We start from the raw sequence: 20,797 nt of genomic DNA, 5'->3' as shown, positions 1-20,797 counted from the left end.
TGGGTAAATAATCTATGTTGAAGTCTTAAATGCTTTATTTTAACCATCTATCTGTGAAAATGAACACAAAATGTGTAATATTCTCTAATAACTACAACATTATTTTGTTTTGTTAATGTTATAGATAATTTTTAATGCTAAACTATCATTTGCCTTCATTTTAATCAATTGAATTAATTAAACATCTTTGAAGTCCTTTAGTAAGACTACATTAGACATATTCACAATTTTATGCACAGACAAATAACATAATAGAGACAAAACATATTACCTATTAGAAAGAATTACTTTTGTGAATTGCACTAAGGTGTATAAATAGAAGTATAATAAAACATACACTCTTGCCACCCAAGTCTGTTTTTGTCTGGATTTTTTGTTTTTATTTCTATTTCAATGAGTTTTCCTTTTCTTTAATCAGTTCTACTTCTGCACAAGTGTTCGTTTTTTGTACTTTAGTATGTGCTTATGTTACTTAACCACTTAATTAAGGGAATGAACCTGTAAATGTCATCCAAGTATTTGGAAGCAGGTGGACAGCTCCTGGTAAAAAAGTGACAGCTGGAGCAGCAATCAGGAGAGGAGCAAAAATGACTGCAAAAGCCTTTGTACATTTGGGAAGATGATGACAGGATATCTGAAAATCTCCAATGATACCTGCGGAGAATTTTTGACAGGTAAATATATTCTGCTTTTTTAAAAATTTTGAATTGTGAGTTGATTTTATTTATGCTGAAAGGCTAAAATCGGAACAGATTATGGAGGGTCTTTGTTTATCTTTAATAAGATTTTGCAAGCAACATTTAGGTGAAAAGAAAAGATGGATAATTTTAATCAAAAAATACTTAAAAAACAATGTTTTGGTTGAATAAATATACACACTCTCTTTTCCAAGACTTTATCAAGTTATCCTTTTCCCAAGTCTCATATAGTAGGGCTATCTCACTAATATAAAATTAATATCTAACTTAACTTGTATATAGGCCAAGGATAATAGTTATAACTGGAAAAGGACTGCACTGTGAATCAAAAATCACAGTTATCGGATGTTCCTTCTAATGTTTAGACGTAGACATGGGGATTTTCGACATATCATGCTGACTTCTGCTTTAGATGAAGTTTCAGGAAACCTTTGCATGGCTGGTATAACATTACAACAATGACATATTTCTTTGAGTATATAGAGTTTACTTATTGTAACATTACACTGCCTTATACTTCAGCTGTCTTTGCACTGTGCCTAAATGATAATCGTGGTTAGATGCGTAAAGCTGTTCCATCTTCTTATGATCCATTTGGCATAGCTCAGGTGTGCTACCTTCAACACATTTGACAGATAGATAAATAGATAGATAAATGTGATTTATTGACCCAGAAGGTAAACTGACATGCTCCAGCTGCAACACTGAAAATAAACAGATCTTGACAAACCAGAAAACAGTGACCACCAGACAGAATCCAATACACACAATAAAAAGGTGTACACAAACACACAATATATACAGTAATACTGCATTAAGTGTAAAATGCATGGTAAAGAATGTCCATACTCTAATATACTAAGTCAAGTTGGGGAGCATGCACTGGTACAGTGCGTAGCCGCACCCACTACACGACGAAACAACTTAGGATCCCGGTTGGCAACCACCCAGGCAGACACGCAGTTCAGTCCCACCCTCTGGAAATGTCCCCCACATGGCCATAGTGCCGTAACTGATGCTCTGTCACAATGCAGGTAATGTGCCTCATTCGGGACTCCATGAGCAACCGCTCATTCGACACAAAGTCAAACCAACAGTACCCAAGGATTTTCCAGAGAGACACAGTACCAAAGGAGTCAAGTCTTCGTCTCAGGTCACTTCATTTGAGCTACCACAGCTATGCTGATGACACACAGCTGTATTTATCAATAGCACTTGATGACCCCGATTCTCTTGATTCACTAACACAATGTCTAACTTATATCTCAGAATGGATGAATAGTAACTTTCTCAAGTTAAATAAAGAGAAAACTGAAATCTTAGTGATTGGCAATAATGGATACAATGAGGCTATTAGAAATAAACTGGATACATTAGGATTAAAAGTCAAGACAGAGGTAAAAAGCTTAGGGGTAACTGTTGATTGTAATCTAACTTTTAAATCGCATATTAATCAGATCACTAGGGCAGCATTTTTTCACTTAAGAAACATAGCAAAAGTTAGACCTCTTATATCATTGAAAGATACTGAGAAATTAGTTCACGCGTTTGCTTTCAGTCGACTAGATTACTGTAATGCACTCCTCTCAGGACTACCCAAAAAAGACATAAATCGTTTGCAACTAGTGCAGAATGCAGCTGCTAGAATCCTAACCAGGAAAAGAAAATCCGAGCACATTTCTCCAGTTTTGATGTCACTACACTGGTTACCTGTGTCATTCAGGATTGACTTTAAAATTCTGCTTATGGTTTATAAAGCCTTAAATAATCTCGCCTCATCTTATATATCGGAATGTCTGACACCATATATCCCAAGTCGTAACCTCAGATCCTCAAATGAGTGTCTCCTTAGAATTCCAAGAGCAAAACTTAAAAGAAGTGGTGAGGCGGCCTTCTGCTGTTATGCACCTAAAATCTGGACCAGCCTGCCAATAGGAATTCGCCAGGCTAATACAGTGGAGTACTTTAAAAGACTGCTGAAAACACATTTTAACATGGCCTTCTCATAACTTCACTGTAATTTAAATCCTGATACTCTGTATATCCAATTCATTATAATAACTATTCATGGTGGCTCTAAAATCTGTACTAACCCCTACTCTCTCTTCCGTTTCCTTTTCCGGTGTCCTTTTGGTGGTGGCATCTACTCAAAGCACCGTGATGTTACAACAATGATGGATGGATTAAAAGCCAGAAGTCTGTATGACCATCAGCATCAAGTGACTCCGTGAGAACCCTAACTACGAAGAGGACTATTTCATTTATGTTAGGTAGAATGCCCAGAGGGGACTGGGCAGTCTTGTGGCTTGGAACCCATGCAGATGTTATTTTTTTCTCCAGCCGTCTGGAGTTTTTTTTTCTTTTTTCTGTCCACCCTGGCCATCAGACCTTACTCCTTTTCTATGTTAACTAATGTTGTCTTATTTTAATTTCTTATTTTGTCTTTTATTTTTCTTTTCTTCATTATGTAAAGCACTTTGAGCTACTTTTTATATGAAAATGTGCTATATAAATAAATGTTATTGTTGCTGGATAGCGTCCATGGCTCGCAACTATATAGCAAGACAGGAAGCACCAGGACTCTAAAGACTTGGACCTTTGTCCTTTTGTATAGATATTTGAGCACCACACACCCCTTTCCAACGACCTCTTGCCCCCATGCTCTCCCAATCCGTCTACTGACTTCATAGGAAGAGTTGCCAGATACATGAATGTCACTGCCAAGGTCAATAAACCTCTTGACAAGGTCGACACTCTTTCCGCAAACAGACACACTGCTGATGGCTGTGCTCAAGAGGTCATTAAAAGACTGGATCTTGGTTTTTATCCAGGACACTCGCAAGCCTAGACACTCAGACTCCTCGCTCAGTCTCTAGAGCGCCCCGATCAGAGCCTCCATTGACTCCGCGAAGATCACAGCATTATCAGCAAAGTCAAGATCCGTGAATCTTTCTTCACCAACAAATGCCATACAGCCGCTGGACACCACGACCTTGCCCAACACCCAGTCCCATGCAAGCATTAAACAGAGTGGGAGCAAGAACACACCCCTGACGAACTCCATAATCAACTAGGAAAAACACAGAGGTTCTGCCTCCACTCTGCACAACACTCACAGTACCAGTGTACAGGCCGGCTATGATATCCAGCAACCTTGAGGGGATCCCGCGAACCCTCAGGATGTCCCACAGGGCAGCTCAATCAACTGAGCCAAACGCTTTACGAAAATTGAGGCTGCAAAGAAACTCTGCTGATATTCGCGTTTGCGCTCCATGAGAACCCTCAGTGCCAGGATGCAGTCGATGGTAGACTTCTTAGGTATAAAACCAGACTGTTCCGGTCGCTGGTAGGTGAGCAAGTGATCATGGTTCCTATTGAGGATGACCCTAGCAAGGACCTTACCTAGTACCAACAGCAGTGTTATCCCTCTGTAGTTGCTGCAATCCAGGCGATCACCCTTCCCTTTCCAGATAGGGACGACAAGTCCTGTTTTCCAGTCAGTGGGGATGCTGCCAGTCTCCCAAATGGAAGCAAAGATTGCTTGCAATGCCAGGAGGACAGCCTTACCACCAGCCTGGAGAAGTTAACCCCGGATACCACAGATCTGTGCAGCCTTTCCCCCCCTTCAGTTGGTTCACCACCTGTGCAATCTCTGTGGGATTGGGTGGTTCACAGCTAATTGGAGGATCAGCCTCAAAAACCATGAACCCGGAGATATTCAATGTCCTAGCCAGAGGATCAGCTTTGAACAACTGCTCAAAGTAGCCCAGCAGGTCAAAACTGCAGTGTCATCTGTAAGGACCATTCCATCAGCTGCCCTGAATGCAACTCTCTGAGGAACAGATTCAGATGTGTGTAATGCTTCGATTCCTCTTTAAGCAGGACGTGGGTCGCTAGATTACAGATGGCGTGTCATTTGCTCACAGATTCCTCCAAACGCCCCTCACATGGCTGTAGTGCCGTAACTCAAAACCCTCGCAGCCGTTCTTATCAGTTCCCGGTACAGACCAGTGTTGCCATTGAGTCGTGCATTGGGACTCCTCTCGATGATATCCAGGGTGCCCTGCGAGATGAAACACCTCCTTCTGGGAACACCAATAACACCATCAAAACCCTCAACAACCTTCCGGGTCTTGTCACGGAAGGTCCCCACATCACATTAGGATCGGCAGTCGTACCCAAATCTGCAAGTTCCTCAAACAAACTGCGTGCAAACTCTTTAGAAACAGCCTGGTCATGGAGTCTGGCCAAGTCCAGGCTCATTTCCCTAGTAGGTGGTAACCTACTGGACCTAAGCTGGATCCTGAGAGTAGCAACAAGTCTGTGGTTATAATTCACAAACTGGGCACTTCTGTAGACCCTGCAGTTTTGCAAGAGCCTCCTGCGTCTGCCCATGAGGATGTGATCAATCTCCTTCACTGCACCACTAGTATTGGAGTACCAAGTCCAACAATGTGGTTCTGGGCGCTGGAACCAGGATCCAGTGATTCACAGCCCCTGACCTTTTGCAAAGTCAAGGAACATGGAGCCACTTTCACAATGGTCACCAGATCCATGGGGACTGAGACAATCCTCATCGCCAGCCCTGTCAGTGCCAGAGGCTGCATTGAAGTCACCTCGTGGACACCCATCAACCATCGAGCAAAGCTGCGAATAAAATGTCTCCCTCACCGAGACATCACTCACTGCGGTCGGAGCATACACTGAGACAACAGACAAGGCACCCAGGGAGTGCCATAATCTGAGTCTCATAATAAGCTCACTGAAAGGAGTGACATCGGACACCATTGGAAGAAGCCAATCTGCTACAGCAAGAGCTACTCTCCGAGAATGACAGCCATCAGAGCAACTAGACCAATAAAAGGTGTATCCACCTACAGAGATCTGGCCAGTTCCCGGTCTGCGCACCTCAGAGAGTGCCGCCACATGAAATGCAGAGTTTACGCAGCTCCTCCGACAGCAGAGGAATATGATCATCTTGCCGGAGAGACAAGACGTTCCTTGCGCCTACCCATATGAGCAGCCTCAAATTGGGACCCGAGTGCTGCCGTGCTAATATACCTATTAGAACAAATTAAATAAAGACAGTCAAAATGGGAGACGACATTATATGGCCTAGATATAAGCAAAAATGTGCCTCAGTAGCACTTAGTACATATGGTTGAATAATCTTTAGGCTAAAACTACTTCAGGAGAATTTATCACAGTGAGCAGTGGCAGTATTAATTCAAATGGCTTCCAATTTTTGGTCTTTGCACCCTTTTCTGTCAAGGATATAATAAATAAGGTCAATCTTGTATTATAACTGGTCATCCTGATAAACTTAATCTAATGTTATCGGTCCCTGAGCTGGTGTTATTTCCTCAGGGAAAACCACGGCACAGAACAATACACTAAGCTCAATGGATTTGCAGAATATCCATAATAGCTTGTCACACACATGAAAAAGCCTGATCTTCTTCAAATATTAAAGCCTGCTTGAGAATTTTTGTATATAGCAATATAACATAGTTACTGGATAATGTTTTTAATTAATTTTAATGTAATTTTATAAATAATTCTATTATTCACATCTGTGTCCACAAGGTTTAAATTTTAATAGGAACTTTACAGCCTTGAAGAAAATGCTTTTAAATTTTGACTTTGTGAGTTCCCCATAGTTTATCTTATTAAGATGACCTCCTTATAATCTAGGGCCAGTCCTAAATTTCAGGAGGCTTATACTTAGAGTTTAGTGCTTTTTGTGTTTTTAGTTTTGCTCAGAGTTTAGAAGACAAGGGAGCTAACAGCCTGTGTAAGGATTGTAATTCTAATTAGCATTTTTGGCTTCTCATTCAGTGTCAGTGTGTTATGTTGTAGTTTTATTCCTGGCTCAAGTTTTTTGTCCTTTTCTTTACTATTTAAGGTCCTAGCAGATGTAAGATGGCTGCTTAGGCATTAGCTTTTACCACTTGGTTTAACAGATTCTGTAAGAGTTTTCTCTTTCCGATATTATGATTATGTACTTGGGCTAGTTAATGAATTTGATTTTTGGAATTGTGGACCATATTTGTTTGCTGTGGCTTGCCATTTACTCATCCATTTAGAGTTTATTTTTGCTTTAATTTTTTGGTAGTTTAGTTTACCTAAAAAACCCATACAAAGCAGTATACATGCTAATATTTTAATGACCATTTCACCCTTTGATGTGCACAATATTCGAACAATAAAAAAGTTTATATATTAAAAAAACTCCGCACAAAGAGGCAGTCACATGAATAACTTATTTACCATTTCAAGCTGCTGTAACACGCTGATTCAGCTCTACTCTTCTAAGACCTTAAATATGGTTTTATTATATATTAGAGCATCAACCAGTAAGACTTTTTACATTAATGATCTTATCAGTGATAGGAAAATCGACTTTCTTACACTAAGTGAAATATGGCTCAGCTTAGATGGCGTGTCAGTGTAAAGTTCACTAAGGCAAAAAAGGTTTCGGTTTAGCGAATGTTTACTCAAGCCCATTAAACTGTAAAAATGCTGGTTTTGGTACTTTCAAATCTTTTGAGTATCTTGTCATTGTTATTCAAGGAGTGTCCTATTCTCTCATTTTGACCATTTATAGACTGCCTAAATATAATGCATCTTTTACTGAGGACTTCTCAGACTTAGTATCTATAATAATAACAACTAACTACGACAGGTTCCAAATTGTAGGCAACTTCAGTTTTCATGTGGATAGCCTGTGTGACCTGAAAGCAAGAGAATTGCTGAACTTGCTACACTCCTTTAATCTGAGTCAACATTTTAGCCTGCCCACATATAAGGTAGGACATACACTGGATTTAGTGATTTCAAAATGATTAAAAGTTAACAAGAGACAGGTCTTGTATATTGTACATCAGACCACTTTTGCATATTATTTAATGAGGGAAATACTGATTACTACATCTAAGGAGAAGTGTATTGTTAAAAAAACATTTTGATATATCTGCAGCTTCAATATTTGCTGATATAGTGCTAATATAGTACATCATTCCATAGGATAATCATGTTGAGTCCCCAAATACCAATAGGCTTTTTCAAAGAAGTCTCCAATGTGCTAATTGATAGTGTAGTTGACATAGTGAACTCATCATTAGATATGGGAGTCATCCCAGACTGCAGTTGTTAAACCTCTTCAAGAAAAATGATCTCTACTCCTCTTTTGATAAATTAGGACAAATTTCAAGCCTACCTTTCTTAGGTAACATTCTAGAAAAGGCAGTGATTAAGCAGCTAAATAATTACTTGATTCAACATTTTATTCTTGATAGGTTTCAGTCAGGTTTTAAAACAAATTACAGTACAGAAACTGCACTGGTTAAAGTAGTAAATGATTTGTGGGCTGTATATCTGTTCTTGTTCTGTTAGTCTTGAGTGCAGCATTTGACACCATAGACCACAGTATTCTTATAAATCGCATTAGACAGTGGGCGGGCTGCTCAAGCAGTGTCTTAAATTGGTTTCAGTCTTAATTTAACAGGTAGAAAATTCTTTGTTAGTTGTGGTAATTTTACTTTGGAGACCCATGATATTGTATATGGTATATTACAAGGATCTTTTCTGGGTCTGCTGGTCTTTTCACTCAACATGCTTCCATTAGCTCAGATTATCTCAAAGCACAAGGTGAGCTATTACGGCTATGCAGATGACACACAGCTGTATTTATCAATAGCACCTGTTAACCCTGAAGCTCTTGGCTCTCTGATCCAATGTTTTAGCAGTATTTCCAATTGGATGAGTAGTATCTTTCTCAAAGTAAATAAAGAGAAAACAGAAATCTTGGTAATTGGCAAACATGGATATAGCGAGGGTATTAGAAATAAACTTGATCCCATAGGTTTAAAAGTCAAAACAGAAGTAAATAATTTAGGGACTCTGATCTGAACTTTAAATCTTTTATTAACCAGATCACTAGTTCTGCATTTTTTTCATTTAAGGAATACAGTAAAAGTTAGACCACTTATAACTTTACAACATGCTGGAAAATTAGTTCACACTTTTGCTTTTTAGTCGATTAGATTACTGTAATGCACTACTAACAAGACTACCTAAGAAAGACATCAATCAGTTGCAATTAGTGCAGAATGCAGCAGCCAGAATCTTAATTAGAAAAAGAAAACTTAAGGACATCTCACCCGTTTTAGCATGTTTACATTGGTTACTTGTGTCATTCAGAATTGATTTTAAAATACTACTAATGATTTACAAAGCTTTAAATAATCTTGCTCTGTCTTGTATTTTGGAATGCCTGTCACACTACACTTCATGTTGTAACCTTAGATCTTTGAATGGAAGTCTGCTTTTAATTCCAAGAGCCAAACTTAAAAGAAGTGTTGAACTGGCCTTTTGCTGTTATGCATCTAAAATCTGGAATACTTTACCGATAGAAATTTGCCGGGCAAGTACTATGGATCATTTTAAAAAACTGCTAAAAACACATTATTTTAATATGGCTTTTTCATAGCTACATTTTAGTTGTATTTAGTTGTAGAGTATAGAATTGATATATTCTTCAGGAATCCACAATCTGTACTAATCTACTGTTCTCTGCTATTTTTTCCGTTTCTCTCATGCCAGCAATCTGTGCCACCAACACCTGATCAAGGTACCAGAACTTTAAAAAGTCATATTTTCCGTTACATTTTTCTTTTACCACAATGGCATTTTTGTTCTGTGTAGGGCTTCACTATTTTTATGATGCGGTTATTGAGATATGATTGTCCATTGTTAGAGGCGATGGCTTTTGGAGGTGTAGTCACCATTTCACATCAGCAACAGTATAAAACCTAACAGAGTAACAGTGACATCTTAGATTGTGAGTAGTTTTCAAAGTACTTTTAAATGCAAACACTTTATTGAATTGTTGGCTTCTGACTTTAATGCTTTCTTTTTTGAATTTGTCTTCACTTAATGATTTTGTTTTTTCGTTTTGACTTTCACTCTCCTTTTTTATAATTGCTTGACCTGATGGCCTGCCTTATACTGTAAATATAATGTGATAGGACATTCTGTAATCATTTTGTGCATTTAAGGTTGTTTTAGTCAGTCATTTTCCAACCCGCTATACACAGGGTCACGGGGGTCTGCTGGAGCCAATCCCAGCCAGCACAGGGCGCAAGGCAGGAACAAACCCCGGGAAGGGCGCCAGCCCACCGCAGGGCACACACACACCCCCATACACCAAGCACACACTAGGGAAAATTTAGGATCAGACCTAACTTGCATGTCTTTGGAGCATGGGAGGAAACCGGAGCACCCGGTGGAAACACACACAGACACAGGGAGAACATGCAAACTCCATGCAGGGAGGACCCAGGAAGCGACCTCAGGTCTCCTTACTGCGAGGCAGCAGCGCTACCACTGCGCCACCCAAGGTTGTTTTAAGAAACCTAAAATTACTTTTACATCTTTGTTTCCTTTGGCCGCTGCCATTTGTGTTGGGATTAATGTATGTTTCAATCTGTGCTAAAGGTCACAGCTGCACTCTTTCTGGTTGTACAAGATTTGATTCAGAAGAGCAAATTCTTTTATGGCAGTGGTGCTATGATCTGCCTAGCTCTCAAGCCCAGAGTTGTCAAGAATATGAACAGTTTTTAATTTTCTGTATATTATAAAGTTTGGTTTCAGCCATTTTTTATTCTCCACACTTGGATGGTTTTGAGTGTTTTTATTTAATTCGGAAATTAATTCTAGTGCATTATTTTTTACTTTGAGGTTGGTTGGTTAACAAGCATTTTCTAGAGCCACTGTCATTTTGACTTCCTGGCATTTGATTCTAGCCTGTCTCTAAATTTTGATTCAATATTTTGGTACTTTTCATAATTTTTTTTTGTCTCGCCTACCAGTACAAAAGCGATGCTAAGCTACCAAAACTTTAGCCTCGGGCCTCAAGTGAAAACCTGGAGAAGCTGGCTTTTGGTCTACACGCACCCAACACAATGAATATTCTGTATCCAAAACTTAAAAAGGAAGAGAAGAGCCGTGAATCCACTGTTTCTCCGTAACAGAAACAATGCCCCTTAATATTTTAATGATAAATGAATGCATTATAATTTAAAAAGTCAAACACAAAGGAAGGCATGAAAAGGACATGCCTAAAAGACAAATCTGAAACAAGCAGAGCCAAACCATCATCCAAAAAATCTAAATTCCTTAAACAAGCCAAAGTCCAAAAACAGAAACATCAAACAAGTACTTGCAAATTCAAATGGAAGGTGAAGACAGACATAAATCCTAATGTCACAGCATCCATCTTATGGACTGCTGGGTTCTTAAATAGTACTCTAGTTTCACATCAGGTGGCCACAGCTCCTTAAGCTCAACCTAAAGTAGGCAAGGTAAATAGAACATCAAACTTAGAAATACTTAACATAATTTATGAATAAATATATTTAAAAACTGCGACGATGCGGGTCCGCTCTATACTCCCATCGTCCTTCTGGGAGCCCTTAACCCGGCACCGTCGGTAATGTCACCGAGATGAGCTGACATATGAGGACAATTCTCAAATGAAGCCAGGGGATATTTCCAAAAGTGCCAATGTGCTTTTATTTCAAAACAACAAATAGTGTCCAAACAAAAAGTGCAGTACATCATAGTATCTATCTATCTATCTATCTATCTAGTTTCAATAAATATTCCATTAAAACAGTGCAAAGTGGGGATAAAAACAATTATCAATAAATAAATCCATTAAAATCTGATGTTAAAATAAGAAGTTAAAATGCAGTCTCTTATTATGATCACAGCCCACCTCAGTCTCTCATTCTCCCTGGCTCACCCATTGCTCCCGCAGCTGGCGGAGACCTAACAGCCACGAGCTCCTTTCGGCCGACCTCACTGCCTGACTGTCCAAGGTCGGCTCTCCTCCCTTCATTCTTCGCACTCATGTAGTCGCTTCTCAGATCCCTCAGGAGGACACCTGCCTTGCTCACCCCACTCCAACAGAACATTCAGTGGGGCGAACTAGCCCCTAGAGTGCTACCAACAAACGCTCCTTCGCAGGGCCCCAGCTCGTGCTGTCTTCTCCTTACAGGTGGCCAGATCATACATTCCAAGACTGCTTTTCCTGTCCTTTAACCTCCTTTTTTCCTCTGTCTTTGTCCTTTTCTTTTATCACAATCCATCTCTCCCCTTTTTCTGGTGTCGACCCGTATATATACATACCCCCGCGCCTCTGTGGCCGCAGCGCCTTAATCACACGCTGCAGGAAGCCAATAAAGCAATTGAGAATGATTGCACCCACATGTGCAGGTGCGACTCACTCCAACTACCTCATTAACTCCCCGCAGTCGTGCAATTGCACCCACGGAAAACGACACGGCTATACTGATTTAAAACCTGGCCCTTATTTTTTTTTTTTTAAAAGCCGCGGACCAGCTATACCACAAAAACAAATATTAAATATAAAGAAATTACACTTGGCCTGAGAATAAGATCTAGGTTATCCCATGGTTTGTATGTGAATTGACTACTCCATCCATCCATCCTATTCCGCTTATCCGAGGTCGGGTTGCGGGGGCAGCAGCTTGAGCAGAGATGCCCAGACTTCCCTCTCCTCGGCCACTTCTTGCCTCAAGTACCTGCACAAATTCCCACAAGCACTGTATGTCAGACAAATGCCTGTAAAAAAAATTGAGATGGTCACCAGAAAGGAAAAAAGCAAATATCAAGTCTTTTCACGTCAGTCACTAAATGAGCAACCCTGGGTTGTAGAGAAAGCACTTGAGAAAATCAAGTTTAAACGAGACCTGCAAAGTGTCAAAACATGTGTGAATGCGGTTGTGTGATGGATGCTCCCTACAGTGAAGTGACACCCCATTTAGTTTTAGATCAAATCGTATCTTTTGTCCAAAGTTGCTGAAATGAGCAGGCATATTAGTGGGCTGTCATCCCAGTAATTGTCCGGCATTGTACCTAATGCGACGGGAGTTAGACAATGATCCCAAAATGGAAAAAGCTGGTTCAAAATATGAAAAGTTTGATAAAATGACCAATAACTTTTATCTGATATTGCTCATCTTCAAAATGATGTTTCTTTTTTGAAGAATTGCACTTGTTTACCATTTATAAAAATCCCAGAAGAATGTATCATATATGTCATAAACAGGAGTCTTTCAATAAACTGCAAAGTAACATTACTAACGTTGCTTGCGCTCAACATTTCTTTTTCCACCAGTAAAATTCACAAGTACTGGAAATACCATGGGCATGGCAGTGTAAAGTTTCACTATATTTTCTGTTATGTCTTTCAAAGCTTTGATATATTACCATACATTGATAAGTGATGAGAGCAGTTGTGTGGAGTGAAGTGGAAAAATATACATATGAAACAGAAAATGTGCTCACAGTATTATTTTGAATGTAATGAAAAGAATGTATCTTATTAGGTTGCATAGGATTAAATGGAAATTTCACACTGTTTTACCTTAGCTATAGGTTACAATAAATATCATTATTTACTGGTCTTAACCTGTTTTCACTGAGAAGTCTTTATTGTGAGTTGACTGCAGCAAAAAAAAAAAAAATGTATTATCAAGGCTTGACTGGAAAATATACTGCTCAAAAAATTAAAGGAACACTTTTTAATCCGAGTATAGCATCAAGTCAATGAAACTTCTGGGATATTGATCTGGTCAGTTAAGTAGCAGAGGGGGTTGTTAATCAGTTTCTGCTGCTTTAGTGTTAATGAAATTAACAGGTGCATAGAAGTCCAATAACAAAACACCACTCGGGTTCAGATCGGGGGGCCATTCCTCCCAATCACACCCTTCCAGGTCTCACTGTCATTGCCCACGTGAGCATTGAAGTCTCCCAGCAGAACGAGGGAGTCCCCAGAAGGTATGCCCTCTAGCACCCCCTCCAGGGACTCCAAAAAGGGTGGGTACTCCGAACTGCTGTTCGGTGTATACGCACAAACAACAGTTAGGACCCATCCCCCCACCTGAAGGCGGAGTGAGGCTACCCTCTCGTCTACCGGGGTAAACCCCAATGAACAGGCTCCAAGTCGGAGGGCAATAAGTATACCCACACCCGCTCGGCGCCTCTCACCAGGGGCAACTCCAGAGTGGTAGAGAGTCCAGCCCCTCTCAAGGAGATTGGTTCCAGAGTCCAAGCTGTGCGTCGAGGTGAGCCCGACTATATCTAGCCGGAACCTCTCAACCTCGCGCACTAGCTCAGGCTCCTTCCCCTTCAGAGAGGTGACATTCCACGTCCCAAGAGCCAGCTTCTGTAGCCAAGGATCGGACCGCCAAGGTCCCTGCCTTCGGCCACCACCCAACTCACACTGCAGGAAGGAGGAATTGACTAATAGGTTTAGGAATTCTCCCATGTCTCTTCATTAAAGATTTACTTTTCTTTGCATTGTGCTTAGTTAATCTTTCTAGTATATTGACTTATTAATGACCTCATATCTTCATATTTACTGTATGTATATTCAAATGTTTTTGTCTTGTCTATCTCCCAGTCCATTAAAAACAAAAGAAAACCTGACTGTATCATCCAGAGAGATAAACAGCACCAAAGATACAGAGATGTTTGGAATATAAACTTAAAAGTCCTCTAATATAAACTGCTCAAAAAAATTAAAGGAACACTGAAAACACATCAGACCTCAATGGGAAAAAAATCATGCTGGATATTTATACTGAAATGGACTGGGTAATGTGTTAGGAACGAAAGGATGCCACATTGTTTGATGGAAATAAAAATTATCAACTTACAGAGAACTGAATTCAAAGACACCACAGAAATCAAAGTGAAAAAATGATGCGTCAGGCTAGTCCATTTTGACGAAAATTCATTGCAGTAACTCCAAATTGTACTCAGTAGTTTGCATGGCCCCCACATGCTTGTATGCATCCCTAACAACGCTGGGGCATGCTCCTAATGAGATGATGGATGGTGTACTGGGGGATCTTCTCTTGGATCTGAACCAGGGCATCACTGAGCTCCTGGACAGTCTAAGGTGCAACCTGGCAGCGTCGGATGGACCAAAACATAATGTCCCAGAAGTGTTCTATTGGATTTAGGTCAGGTGAGCGTGGGGGCCAATCAATGGTATCAATTCTTTCATCCTCCAGGAACTACCTGCATACTCTCACCACATGAGGCCGGACATTGTCATGCACCTGGAAAAAATCAGGACCCACTGCACCATCATAGGGTCTGACAATGGGTCCAAGGATTTCATCCTGATACCTGATGGCAGTCAAGGTGACATTATGTAGCCTGTAGAGGTCTATGTGTCCTTCCATGGATATGCCTCCCCAGACCATCACTGACCTACCACTAAACGGGTCATGCTAAACGATGTTACATGCAGCATAACATTCTCCATGGCTTCTCCAGACCCTTTCACGTCTGTCACATGTGCTCAGAGTGAGCCTGCAATCATCTGTGAAAGGCACAGGGCACCAGTGGTGGACCTGCCAATTCTGGTATTCTATGGCAAATTCCAATCAAACTCGATGGTGCCGGGCAGCGAGGACAGGGCCCACTAGAGGATGTCGGGCCTTCAGGCCACCCTCATAAAGTCTGATTGTTTGGTCAGAGACATTCACACCAGTGGCCTACTGGAGGTCATTTTGTAGGGCTCTGGCAGTGCTCATCCTGTTCCTCCTTGCCAAAAGGAGCAGATACCGGTCCTGCTGATGGGTTAAGGACCTTCTACCAGCTCTAATAGAGTAACTGCCTGTCTCCTGGAATCTTATCCATGTCTGTGCTGGGAGACACAGCAAACCTTCTGGCAATGACATACATATATTGATGTAAGTCCAACTTCTCTAGGATGGTACCTGTGCCACCTCTGTAGGGTTCAGGTATCGCCTCATGCTACCAGTAGTGACACTGACTGTAGCCAAATACAAAACTAGTGAAAAAACAGTCAGAAAAGATGGAGGGAAAAATGTCAGTGGCCTCCACCTGTTAAACCATTCCTGTTTTGGGGGTCGTCTCATTGTTGCCCCTCTAGTGCACCTGTTAATTTCATTAACACTAAAGCAGCAGAAACTGATTAACAACCCCCTCTGCTACTTAACTGACCAGATCAACATCCCAGAAGTTTCATTGACTTGATGCTATACTCGGATTAAAAAGTGTTCCTTTAATTTTTTGAGCAGTATATTTTCCAGTCAAGCCTTGATAATACATTTTTTTTTTTTGCTGCAGTCAATTCACAATAAAGACTTCTCAGTGAAAACAGGTTAAGACCAGTAAATAATGATATTTATTGTAACCTATAGTTAAGGTAAAACAGTGTGAAATTTCCATTTAATCCTATGCAACCTAATAAGATACATTCTTTTCATTACATTCAAAATAATACTGTGAGCACATTTTCTGTTTCATATGTATATTTTTCCACTTCACTCCACACAACTGCTCTCATCACTTATCAATGTATGGTAATATATCAAAGCTTTGAAAGACATAACAGAAAATATAGTGAAACTTTACACTGCCATGCCCATGGTATTTCCAGTACTTGTGAATTTTACTGGTGGAAAAAGAAATGTTGAGCGCAAGCAACGTTAGTAATGTTACTTTGCAGTTTATTGAAAGACTCCTGTTTATGACATATATGATACATTTTTATAAATGGTAAACAAGTGCAATTCTTCAAAAAAGAAACATCATTTTGAAGATGAGCAATATCAGATAAAAGTTATTGGTCATTTTATCAAACTTTTCATATTTTGAACCAGCTTTTTCCATTTTGGGATCATAGTCTAACTCCCGTCGCATTAGGTACAATGCCGGACAATTACTGGGATGACAGCCCACTAATATGCCTGCTCATTTCAGCAACTTTGGACAAAAGATATGATTTGATCTAAAACTAAATGGGGTGTCACTTCACTGTAGGGAGCATCCATCACACAACCGCATTCACACATGTTTTGACACTTTGCAGGTCTCGATTAAACTTGATTTTCTCAAGTGCTTTCTCTACAACCCAGGGTTGCTCATTTAGTGACTGACGTGAAAAGACTTGATATTTGCTTTTTTCCTTTCTGGTGACCATCTCAATTTTTTTTACAAGCATTTGTCTGACATACAGTGCTTGTGGGAATTTGTGCAGGTACTTGAGGCAGTAACTGAGCTTTGAGGACTCCAGCTTGGTAAAAACCTTGTAACTTCCATAGGGTAAGGGCTCATTGGTAATGTAGTGTATTATATTGTTATGTTATTAATGTGATTCAGTAACTCAGATTTTTGCTTATTAATTTGTATTCACTCATGTTGTATTTATTTGGATTGAGTGGGAAGGTGCAGAGAACCAGTACAGTTTAAAGTTGGCTAACCTTTTCAAACATCATCCAACTCCTTGATAGCCTGTGAAGCGTATCCATTAAAGGCTGATGGTTAAACAGTCAGTCAGCATTTAATGTTGCTCTATTTCAAAACAAGCCATTTTTAAAAACAGCAGTTGTTTACAATTTAAAGAATCCTAAAAATTAACAAGTCTTTCATGATGTGACAAGGTATCACTATGTAAATTGCTTGTCTCAACAGTTCCGATATAATAAACCATTTCAAATGTGGGTATCTGCGGTGGGTTGGCACCCTGCCCGGGATTGGTTCCTGCCTTGTGCCCTGTGTTGGCTGGGATTGGCTCCAGCAGACTCCCGTGACCCTGTGTTCGGATTCAACGGGTTGGAAAATGGATGGATGGAAATGTGGGTATGAAGAGTGTAAAAATAATCAGTTCTGCTGTGGTCATTATCTTACATGCACCTGTGATGATGTACCCATGATCACACATGCACAAAATTCTGCTTCACATGCATAGTATGCACAATATTTTTTTACTACAGTTTTTAATCAGTAATCTGCTCCTTTTTATGGAGCAGTACCATGGTGTACCCTGCAGTGCAGTACTGAGAAAGTGATTAGAGAGAAGGATAATAATGGCACAGTAGGCTAGGTAAGCTGGATACCAAGACCATGCTGGAAGTTTCACAGAAATGTTTCCTTCGTATATTCTATAATGATGGATTATCTGTTAACATTCTCATTTTTGAGAATAATCATTTTACTTGGGTGGTAAGTATTGTTTGAAGGCCAAATTGAAACATACACTTTCAACCGAAAATTGAATACTTAACTATCTTCTAAAATCATCTTTCAGTGGGACTGTGTGCTACTGACTGGCAAAGCTCTAAATGCAAGCTCCCCAGCTTATCTCTGTCATTATTGGTAGACACTTGAGACCTTTGAATACTGTTCATATAATTTTCTCTCCTGATCTCTGAAACTATTTTCCTAGTTCTTTCCAATTTAAAGCCACTTCTGAAAAAAAATACTTTCAGTCTTACATTTTAAATCAGCTATATTTTTACCTCTTAACTGGCCATTACAGAATGCACCTATTTTACAGATGCTAAATCTGCTGAGCTGATTATGAACTGTGAATTTTATTTTTAGTCAAATGCTATGTACTGTTACATAGCAAGTGAAGTAAGTTCACTTTTTACTTCAGCAGAGTTTTCCTAGTATTTGCAGTATTTTCCTTTTCCTTTAAATGCACTGGCATTGTGCTTTTTCAATCGTGTTGGTTTGAATGTACATTTATGTTCAAGTTTATTGGTAGTTTGAAATTTAAACAAATGCATTGAAAAAAAATGATATGTTAAACTAATAAAAAGTATAAACTAACAAATTAAAAACATCAGAATGCCATGCCCTCTAACAACAAAGATAAAATGAAAGTTCAAAACCTTCAAATGCAAGTTATTAACCTCAGTGAAGCTAAATAATTATTGGTTACTACAGATTCAGTTACAACCATATTTACTGTTGATAGCATAACATAATACCACGGGCAGCAGGGTTTCAGCACAAAATTTTGGAAACTGACATAGTCAACCTCCACAATCTGCTAGTGGAGCTTCAGTGATACCATTGGAAACAGAGTAAAGCAAAAATTATATTATTTGACCTGTTGGAGTGTTAAAATATATACATGCCAAAAAACAGGAAAATTAATACAGCAAAAAAAAAAAAACCAATCTGAATTATAAACTGTGGCATGTGCACAGTTCTGCACAATTTACCACTTATAAATTACAATCACCTTTTAAATATGTGTAAGTGAGCATGCCTCAAATGCCACATTTACACATCCATTTATGGCGCAATCAACCTCATATATATGCAATCACAATGCTACATCATCCTTAATAATGTTTATATTCCGCCCTACGCAAATGGACACTTACCAATGGAAATGATTCACCAACACTTGACTGACATCTCTTACTTTGGAAGGAACTATGACACATTTGTACTAATTTGTGACTTGTTTCACTTGAGGAAATAACAAGCTAAACCAGCTGTATTCAGATATTTTAAATGTAACCTACTAGCACTTTTAGGTAAATCTGACGACAACCTGATTTATCTTATTCCCAGCATCCTGTTATCACCAGAATAGTGAGGAAGCGGAGCCCGGAGGCTAAAATAGCTTGGAATGACTGCTTCCAAATGACAAATTGGAAATGATGTGTTAGTCACAATGGGACAATATTGAGGAACTCAGTCACTACATCAGACTATATTAACTTCTGTGCCGATGCAGTGGTACCCTCAAAGATGGTGTGTTGCTTTCCAAACAAGTAGCTCTGGATTACCAAGGAGCTAAAAGGTCTTCTGAATGAGAAAAAGAAATGTACTCATTTCTAATCCAATCCATCCTTGTCACACCCAGTGCAAATCTTAGCATCTTTAACTCTTCTACCTCCAGCTCTGTCTCCTGCTTTCTAGTCAATGCCATCGTCTCCAACCCATATAACATAGCTGGTCTCACTACCGTCCTGCAGACTTTCCCTTTTACTCTTGCTGATACCCATCTGTCACAAATTACTCCTGACACTCTTCTCCACCCATTCCACCCTGCCTGCACTCTTTCACCTCTCTTCCACAATCCCCATTACTCTGAACTGTTGATCCCAAGTATTTAAACTCTTCCACCTTCGCCAACTCTACTCCCTGCATCCTCACCATTCCACTGACCTCCCTCTCATTTACACACATGTATTCTGTCTTGTTCCTACTGACCTTCATTCCTCTCCTCTCTAGAGCATATCTCCACCTCTCCAGGGTATCCTCAACCTGCTCCCTACTATCGCTACAGATCACAATGTCATCAGCAAACATCATAGTCCATGGGGGCTCCTGTCTAATCTCATCTGTCAACCTGTCCATCACCATTGCAAATAAGAAAGGGCTCAGAGCCTATCCCTGATGTAATCCCACCTCCAACTTGAATGCATCCGTCACTCCTACCGCAGACTTCACCACTGTCACATTTCCCTCGTACATATCCTGTACAACTCTTACATACTTCTCTGCCACTCCTGACTTCCTCATACAACACCACAGCTCCTCTCAAGGCACCCTGTCATATGCTTTCTCCAGGTCCACAAAGACACAATGCAACTCCTTCTGGCCTTCTCTAAACTTCTCCATCAACATCCTCAGAGCAAACATTGCGTCTGTGGTGCTCTTTCTTGGCACGAAACCATACTGCTGCTCACTAATCATCACCTCACTTCTTAAGCTAGCTTCCACTACTCTTTCCCATAACTTCATGCTGTGGCACATCAATTTTATTCCCCTATAGTTACTGCAGTCCTGCACATCCCCCTTATTCCGCCGCCGTGAGTGGCAGCCTTTTCAGCAGCTCTGTGTATGACTGTATATGTATGTGTACTTTTCTACTTTTATTTTTCTATGTATACATAGTTATTGTCTGTTTTTTCACCTGTATTATTATCATTCTTTAATTTAATATTATTTATTGTATCAGTATGCTGCTGCTGAAGAATGTGAATTTCCCATTGGGATTAATAAAGTATCTATCTATCTATCTATCTATCTATCTATCTATCTATCTATCTATCTATCTATCTATCTATCTATCTATCTATCTATCTATCTATCTATCTATCTATCTATCTATCTATCTATCTATCTATCTATCTATTCTTAAATATCAGCACCAGTTCAATTCTTCTCCACTCCTCATGTATTCTCTCACTTTCCGAGATTCCATTAAACAATCTGGTTAA

This window comes from Erpetoichthys calabaricus, chromosome 5, assembly GCF_900747795.2.
Source record: "Erpetoichthys calabaricus chromosome 5, fErpCal1.3, whole genome shotgun sequence".
Lineage (NCBI taxonomy): Eukaryota > Metazoa > Chordata > Cladistia > Polypteriformes > Polypteridae > Erpetoichthys > Erpetoichthys calabaricus.
Note: the sequence above shows the minus strand (reverse complement) of the source record.